This window comes from Mustela erminea, chromosome 15 (assembly GCF_009829155.1).
Source record: "Mustela erminea isolate mMusErm1 chromosome 15, mMusErm1.Pri, whole genome shotgun sequence".
Classification (NCBI taxonomy): domain Eukaryota; kingdom Metazoa; phylum Chordata; class Mammalia; order Carnivora; family Mustelidae; genus Mustela; species Mustela erminea.
The window spans coordinates 6,101,673-6,109,423 of record NC_045628.1 but is presented as its reverse complement, the minus strand read 5'-3'; the positions used below and the strand labels follow the sequence as shown (position 1 = coordinate 6,109,423).

The window sequence follows — 7,751 nt, the reverse complement described above, 5'->3', positions numbered from 1 at the left end:
ATGGATGGGTTCATGACATAAGCTGCAAGTTCATCTTTCTATGAGGAGGGATTTCTCATGGCTTTGTAACCAGAAACTATGTAGTATCTTCAAGGAAAGTCTTGATTTTAAAGTATTTAACTCTCCTATAAATCTATTTGATTTTCATATATGATGCAATTTCACCATTGATTTATGCAGACTTTCCTATAGGGTTTCCTATAGTTGCATAGACTCACAACATTTTATGTACCCAGGGTCTATAATGCTTTACAAATCCTATCTATCCACTCCAGAATTAGGATCTGTAAAACCATGGTAGGGGTGAGGGCAAAAAATGTAAAATTTCTGTTTATATTGTTAAAAATTCATCCTTTTCTAATTTCTGTTTGTGACTTTTAAAGTGCATGTATAATTGGTATAGTAGCACATGTTATTATACAATTTATAAATAATTTGCATATATTAAATGTGTGCAGGGTTTCTTTTAACTGAAAGGAGTTTGCAAACAAACAAAAAAATATTTCTCATCTTTTTTTCAATCTTTGTCAACCATGTGAACTTAGGAAGAGACTCCAAAGTGTTTCTTCTCTCACCCTCTTCCTTTTCTGAATTCAAATCAGTAGGAAAACGGGGAAATTTAATTTCATGTTCTACTAAAATTCCTAGTTATTCTTGGATTAACTGACTTAGAATTATTCATGTTCTGGTTAAGCCATTTCATTGCTGGGGTGAAAATGATAACAAGAAAGAAATGTTATAAGAGGTATATATTAGATGATGACTCAGTATCGTGTTCGGGGGAAGTAGAGACGATAATAGGTGAATCGAAGCTTTACTTTAGGCTTCATTAAAACTTTGAATAACTTCTATATAGTTCTCAGTTAATGAGAAAAGGGTGAGGTCAGCAGACAGAAGAGGCAAGGAAAAAACCTTCTTCAAAATTGAGAGAAATCAAATGGATTTGAATCTGAGACCATGGGTTAGCTAGCTATCACGGTACCTCTTGGCTTAGCACAGTGCCTGGGACATGGTCGGTGTTCAGTAGACGTCCCTTAAGTAAATAGAAGAACACATCTATGATATCACCATAAACAATTTGAAGATTTAAACTTGCATTGGAAGTAGTAATGCAGCGCTTGATGATTTTTTTTTTAAGTTGAAGATATATAAGATGCTGAAGAATAAGAACCCAAAATACAGAGTAGAGAGAGGGCAGACCGGGAAGCACATACAGCTAAGAGTATAAGAGTCACTTCACAAGGTGGCTGATTCTGAGCAAGGTTCAAGGTCCAATGAAACCGCAGACTATCTTCTCTAGAACTCACGCATGCTTGAAGCAGCCACATCTCCCCCCTCTAATTTTGAGGGAGAATTTTCTATGTATTAAATGTAATACTTTGAATAATGACAAAAAAGTAACATAACAGAAATCTGGTAATTTCCCGCCACTGTGAATGACCACAGGCAATGTGCCCAACATTTTGTTTAGGAATTTTTGAAACTATGTATGTCAATGACATCATAGCCAAACGAATGACTGTTTGATGAGGGGAACAGGAACAAGCGCAGTGAAAATGGTTTATTAATGACAGAACAGACTGTGTATTCAGACAAACATAGAGGCATAGTAATATTCTAATGACAGGTGGGAAAGATCATTTTAAACCAGACTTAGGATTGGTGGCAGGAGAAAGTCACTGCGGGAACACATGAACTGCAGTATGGTCTCCTGAGGCTTTAGAAAAAGGAAGGAAGAAGGATCACAAGCAGAAGAGCATGAATTGTTTCTATAAGAATAATAGATTTTTAATTATAGGCAAAGAATGTTAATAAGAATAGTGAAGAAAATAGGATAAAAATTGCTTATGTAAACAAGTTTGTTTATGTTTTTAAAACAATGGTATTTAATAGAATATTAGTTTTTATATCAAAGATGAAATACTCCCCTCTTTCCATTATACGTGAACGTTTTCATCCTGACGTAATATATAATTAAATCATAAACAGATGCAACAGAGCTCATAGCAAAACCTCAACTGATCAAAGTGCCGAATAATGAGGGTTGTTTTTTTTTTTTTTCAAGTTAGGAAACTGGACAAGTTCTGTCTAGAAAGCATACGTAAAGAAGAGCGGCAGTCACGGTCTGGAAAAGCTTTTACAAACAGGCTGGAGTAAGTAAGGCCAAGCGATTACTCCTGGCCCTCTCAAAGGACAAAACTAGTCACAGGACTGAAAGGACGTGAGAACAGTGTCTCTTAAACGCAATCATTCTCCTCTGACATGAGCTCATGAATGAAGACTGACCTCTCGATTGCTTTAAAATGATATTGGCATTCTGAAAATTTAAAAATAAGGGGAAATAACTTTTTTTTAATTTTTTATTTATTTTTTTTAAAGATTTTATTTATTTATTTGACAGAGAGAGATTACAAGTAGGCAGAGAGAGAGAGGAGGAAGCAGGCTCCCTGCTGAGCAGAGAGCCCGATGCGGGACTCGATCCCAGGACCCCGAGATCATGACCTGAGCCGAAGGCAGTGGCTTAACCCACTGAGCCACCCAGGCGCCCAGGGAAATAACTTTTTTAAATGTGTTTGATTATCCCAGGCTTCTATAATATTTTAGGAGATGCCGCACAAAACAAAAAGAATTAGTTCATTTCATAATAGAAAAAAAATAATTCCTCCATTTTAAAATAGTCTTTAAATACAAGTTCTGTTCAATGTGAAAAACGGGCTTGCCTTTTAAGATAACTGTATTGTAAAGTTAATTAATAATCAAGATAGAAAATTTAGTAAATAAAAAATAAGATTTTTTTTCAATAAATATACACTTCTAATTTCACCACTAAGAAATCTGTGTGTTTCTTTTCCCTTTTTTGTCACTTTTCTTTGAAAATTGATGGTACATAAAAAGAAACAGTTTTGTTTTTGTTTTTGTTTTTTTTCTTTTTCACTAAGTGATTCTCAACCCAAAGCGATTTGGCCCCACCATGGGTGTTAGAAATGTCCGGAGACTGTGGGTTGCTACTGATGCTTAGCGTTTAGAAGCCAATTACACAGCTAAGCACCCTACACAATGCAGGACAGACCCCACAAAAGGCAATCATCTGCCCCAAATGTCAATAGTGAGTAATATTTGAAGTAATGACATAAGCATTTTTTCGTTGTTTAATTTATTTTAAAATATGTCAATAGTTGCATGAGATGACCTCACGATTTATTGTAAGGTATATCACTCTTTCACATTTGTTAAAACAAATGGTATTTTACAATTTTAGTTTTCTCGAATATTTGTCAAGGATCAAACCTGACTTTGTGATTTAGAGAAAACTCCATGATTTTTCTTTCACCTTAAGTCTAAAGGCTCTGCTGAGCTCATATTACTATTTTTATTAGATAATGCAAATTTTGCTTCGCAAACGATTGAAAAGAATTTCAGAGTATTACAATCCCCTCCACTCTTTAATAATTTCTAAAAATACCCATTTACGTTAAGGGTCTGATAGTCATAATACCCTCTGCTGACCAAAAAAAAACCAATAATAATAATAAAAATTAAAAAATAAAAAATTAATTAACAGATTCTGAAATTGGTTTGCTTGATAAATGAAAATGACTCTTCACATACTCTCAAAATAAGCCATGTGACAGTCATTTTGTCAAAGCTCAGCTAGTTGTTGCTTTTTTCCTTCTTTTCTGAAGCAATATAGTATTATGTATAAACAGCTCATACTCATGTCTCCCCAGAAACCAAAACAAAAAGAAACAAAAAATTAAGGAGCCCAGATTGAAGAGATGATTGAAGATTTTAGTTGTTTTCACCAATACACAAAACCACTTATTTTCTCCCATCCCTCCATTTTCTTAAATATACAACTTACCGGTAAGTTTGTAACACTGTTCGGATCATTAGAACGTAAGTAACTTAGAAAAAATGTTTTTTTGCATCATTGTGTAAACGCCAATGTGAAGGGTGTCTTTGGGACATTTTGATATTTTTCTGATGATGTGCACACCGATCGTATGTATCTATCATGCCCTACTCCTTGAGCCGAGATTAACTTTTCCCACAAGAACTGAACCAAATGCTTTGATGGGAAAATGTAAAGGAGAAAACGGGCTTACCCCGCTTCCCGAAGTCAATACCATCAGAATAGAGCCCCCGTTGGAATTGCTGCTTTCTGCCGGGTTCTCTGTCCAGGTCCTCTCCAGAACTGCCTCAGCCTGTAATGTAAGGACAAACCAGCATATCCTTGAAGGAGCCCCACCCTGGTTTCAGGAAGTGGGGGAGAAGCAGCAAAAGGGGAGTACAGGGAAGATGCCATTTCTCCCATCCGAGTACTCCCCAGGCCTGACCCTACTTAGCCTCTGAGATCAGACGAGATGGGGTGCGTTCAGGGTGTATGGCCATAGGTGGAAAGATGTCATTTCTGGTTAAATGTTTCTGTCACCTTCCCTGGGTTCAGGCAATGATTGAGGTGAATGAGTTCACTGCCGGCTTTCTTCTCTGATTTTTACCTACCTGAAGATAAGGGCTGTGTTTAGCATCCCTCATATACACAAGATAAAATGGAGTAAGAAGCACTCCTGTACCCTGCTCTTTATCGTAGTAATTATTTGTTGTCCGTGTGTGTGCGTGCGTGTGTGTGAAATATCGGTGTATGTCCAACCATCACATATTAGTGATTTCGTTTTGCTAGTGTTTGATGACCCTGTTTGTTCCCTCCTGACCTCATGGTCTGATCAACATCTTTGAAAACTGTGAGCCTATTTCCTATTCGGCTACGCCAGCTAAAGTCTTCTGTCTTCTTTTCTCTTTGTGTCTAGTTTGGTGGTGAAGGCATCATTCTAATCAGGGTAGAAGCTCTCTTCCAGGAGGAAGTGATTCATCTAGGGTAAGTGATCTGAAGTGTGCGCACTCACGTTCTATCAGCCCAGAGTTTACCAGGGGCCAGAACCTCCCATGGACCTTCATTTTGCTCTGATGTCTGATTCTCTGTAGCTGTCGACTCACCAACAGTAGGCTGTTCTTTACAATTTGACATTTCTTTCCTTATAAAATGGATTGTATTTTTTCACTGTAAACTCTATCTTGCATTTTAAGTCGATTTTCAAATTAAGAGATTTACCTCAAACTTTTATCATTTGGTATCTTAGGTTTATCTCTCTGCTACTTTCCACTATTAATATTTTTCACTGTAAAGGGTAGGTCTACATATTTACAAGTGTTTTAATTAAATGCATCCAGGAACTTTAAATAAACAATATGAGAGCTGTTTTTATTTAGTAGATTGCTGGAGACATTGGCAGTATTGAGATCTATTAGTACTATTTGTACTAATTAATACTATTAGTACTATTGAGATCTCATAGTACATAGTATATAGTACTGTTGTTCACAGATCATTGATCATTAATGTGGTTTTATGTTAGGTTGAAACATTCCCCAATCCTTCACGATCGAGGAGCACTTGTTTGTCTATCACTTCTGGTTTCTCTGTCTGTCTCCTGTCTTATGTCAGATGTGAGTATCTTAGCAGACTGGGAGTTTAGGTGAAAAATGGGGATCTTAAGTCTGCCCCACCTTCTTCGTAGGCCGGGGTGAACATTCTTATGTCACTCCACCATGTTAGTTTTTGAGGGTAAAGTTGCTGCCCTCAGGTGATAGGTCAGTAGTTCTTCAGGACTTCCTGAGATTGTGTGGTTAAGTCTCTGTGATGTAGAGTTCAGGGTCAGAATTCCAGAATTCCATTGTGACCCCACAACTGAGGAAGTCCTGAAGCCTCTCCTTGACCTAGACGGAAGAGTCATCTGCATCTCCATCTCCATCGTCCTCCATCTGTTAGTTCTTAAGCCTCTTCAAATGCCACAGTAGCTTCACTGATGAGCATGTCTCACTGTGGATTCTAAGCAAACACATTCTTCAAACTAAAGTGACTAAGAGTTTCTGTGAATACTTATACTTATGAAATAGCACTTTTGCTGTCCTTGGATTCACAAACTTTAAAAAATTTCTGCTGGCAAAATTCAATCCATTTCTTCAAAATCTTTTTGGATCTTAAGTTACAAGCGCACATGCCATTTCTCTCAGTTGAATTTCATCTTGAAATTTGATTGGAAGGAGCTTTATGTCTTTGTCAAAGTTAGCCACATCAGTGGTGACTAGGACCAACCTGCTGAGGCTAAGAAGGCTCACAGAAGATGTTCTCGAGCACCTGGGTGGCTCAGGGGGTTCAGCTGCTGTCTTCAGCTCAGGTCACGATCCCAGGGTCCTGAGATGGAGCCCCGCATCGGGCTCCTTGTTCAGCCGGGAGCCTGCTTCTCTCTCCACCTCTGCCGGCCGTTCTGCCTGCCTGTGCGCTCGCTCTCTCTGTCTCTCTCTCTCTCTGACAAATAAATAAATAAATAAATAAATAAAATCTTAAAAAAAAAAAAGAACATGTTCTCCGTTTTCAAATTCAATCTATGCATCAATTGTCTCTCCCACAGACCTCTGAAATGTTGAATTTGTTTTATAATGGAAGCATAATTCATATGTTGTGAAATGCACAGGTCTTAAATGAACGTTTTTATAAGTGTGACAAATACGCACATCCTTGTAACTACAATCAAGATACAGAACAATTTCTCCCTCCAAAAATGTCTCTTGTGCCCTTTTACGAGTCAGTGCCCTACCATAGGTGCTGCTGTTATTTGATTTTTATCACCGTAGACTGGTTTTGCCTATGCCCTTCTGACGGAGTCCTGCAGGCTCTGTGAACCCTTGTCTGTGGGCTCCGCTCTAGTCTTTGTCTTACACGAAGATGGCGCTGAATAGTTACTACTCTGTGTCTTAGAGCAAATGGCAGAAATCCCTGATTGGCTTGAGAACTTACTCAAAAATCATCCTAATACTGAGCTGTGGTGTTGACAGCTGTTTTGAGCATGGATTTATCTAACCTGATCTACAAAATACCTACCACCAGTTCATTATTATCCCAGAAATGGGGCTCATTGTCTAGGAACGTGTATTCATCTCTGTTTTTATCTCTGAATGCTTCTCACTTAGCCAGCTATGGATTCTTCCTGCAAGGGATGCCAAACTTAGAAAAACAAAGACAAAGCAAACAGAACTGGGCGCTAAGTTAAATTCGAAGTTCTGAAAAATGAATAATAATGTTTTGGTCTAAGCATGTCTCAAATATTGCAAGAGACATACTTACTTTCTAAAAATTTATTCATAATTTATCAGAATTTCAAATTCATCCTGTACTGCATCGGAAAACCCTATTTCACATGAGTTGTGTTCCACCAATCCTACAATGAGGAGACAAATATTATAATCCTTTTGGCAAGAAGAACAACTTCTCTTAGAAGTACGGAACTGAAAATAGATTTTCACAACAGAGTGAATCATGAGGCATGGTACCTTTCATGTAACTCCATTAAACATGATATTGGCTGCAGTAATTCATTGGTAAAACCTTTAACTTTTTCATGAGACTCTCTTCCTGTGTGGGTTTCATGATATGGCAGTTGAGCAGAGAGTGAACTGAAGTCCAACCAAAGGCCCCCAGCTCCATTCATGACTCTTGGAAGACTTCTTAGCATAAGTCCTGCTGAAACATTGATCTCCGTGTGCTTCCATTTCCCCAGTTACTACCACTCATGCTGTTGCTATGACTTACCTTCAACCCTCTGTGCAAGGCTGAGGTTCTCAACACACTACGTATTGGAGTCACCTGGGGAAATTTCACAACTCCCAATATTCAGGTTCAGTCTCCAATAAAT

General features: G+C 37.9%; 1 long non-coding RNA gene across 1 annotated transcript; it reads right to left on the bottom strand.

The window, feature by feature from the left end:
- Window positions 1–2,079: 2,079 nt before the first annotated feature.
- LOC116574553 lies at window positions 2,080–5,642 on the bottom strand. The gene is made up of 3 exons (XR_004279371.1): window positions 5,566–5,642; window positions 4,107–4,205; window positions 2,080–2,317 (listed from the first exon to the last, which is right to left on the bottom strand). It is a non-coding gene; the product is annotated as an uncharacterized LOC116574553 (long non-coding RNA).
- Window positions 5,643–7,751: the final 2,109 nt, after the last annotated feature.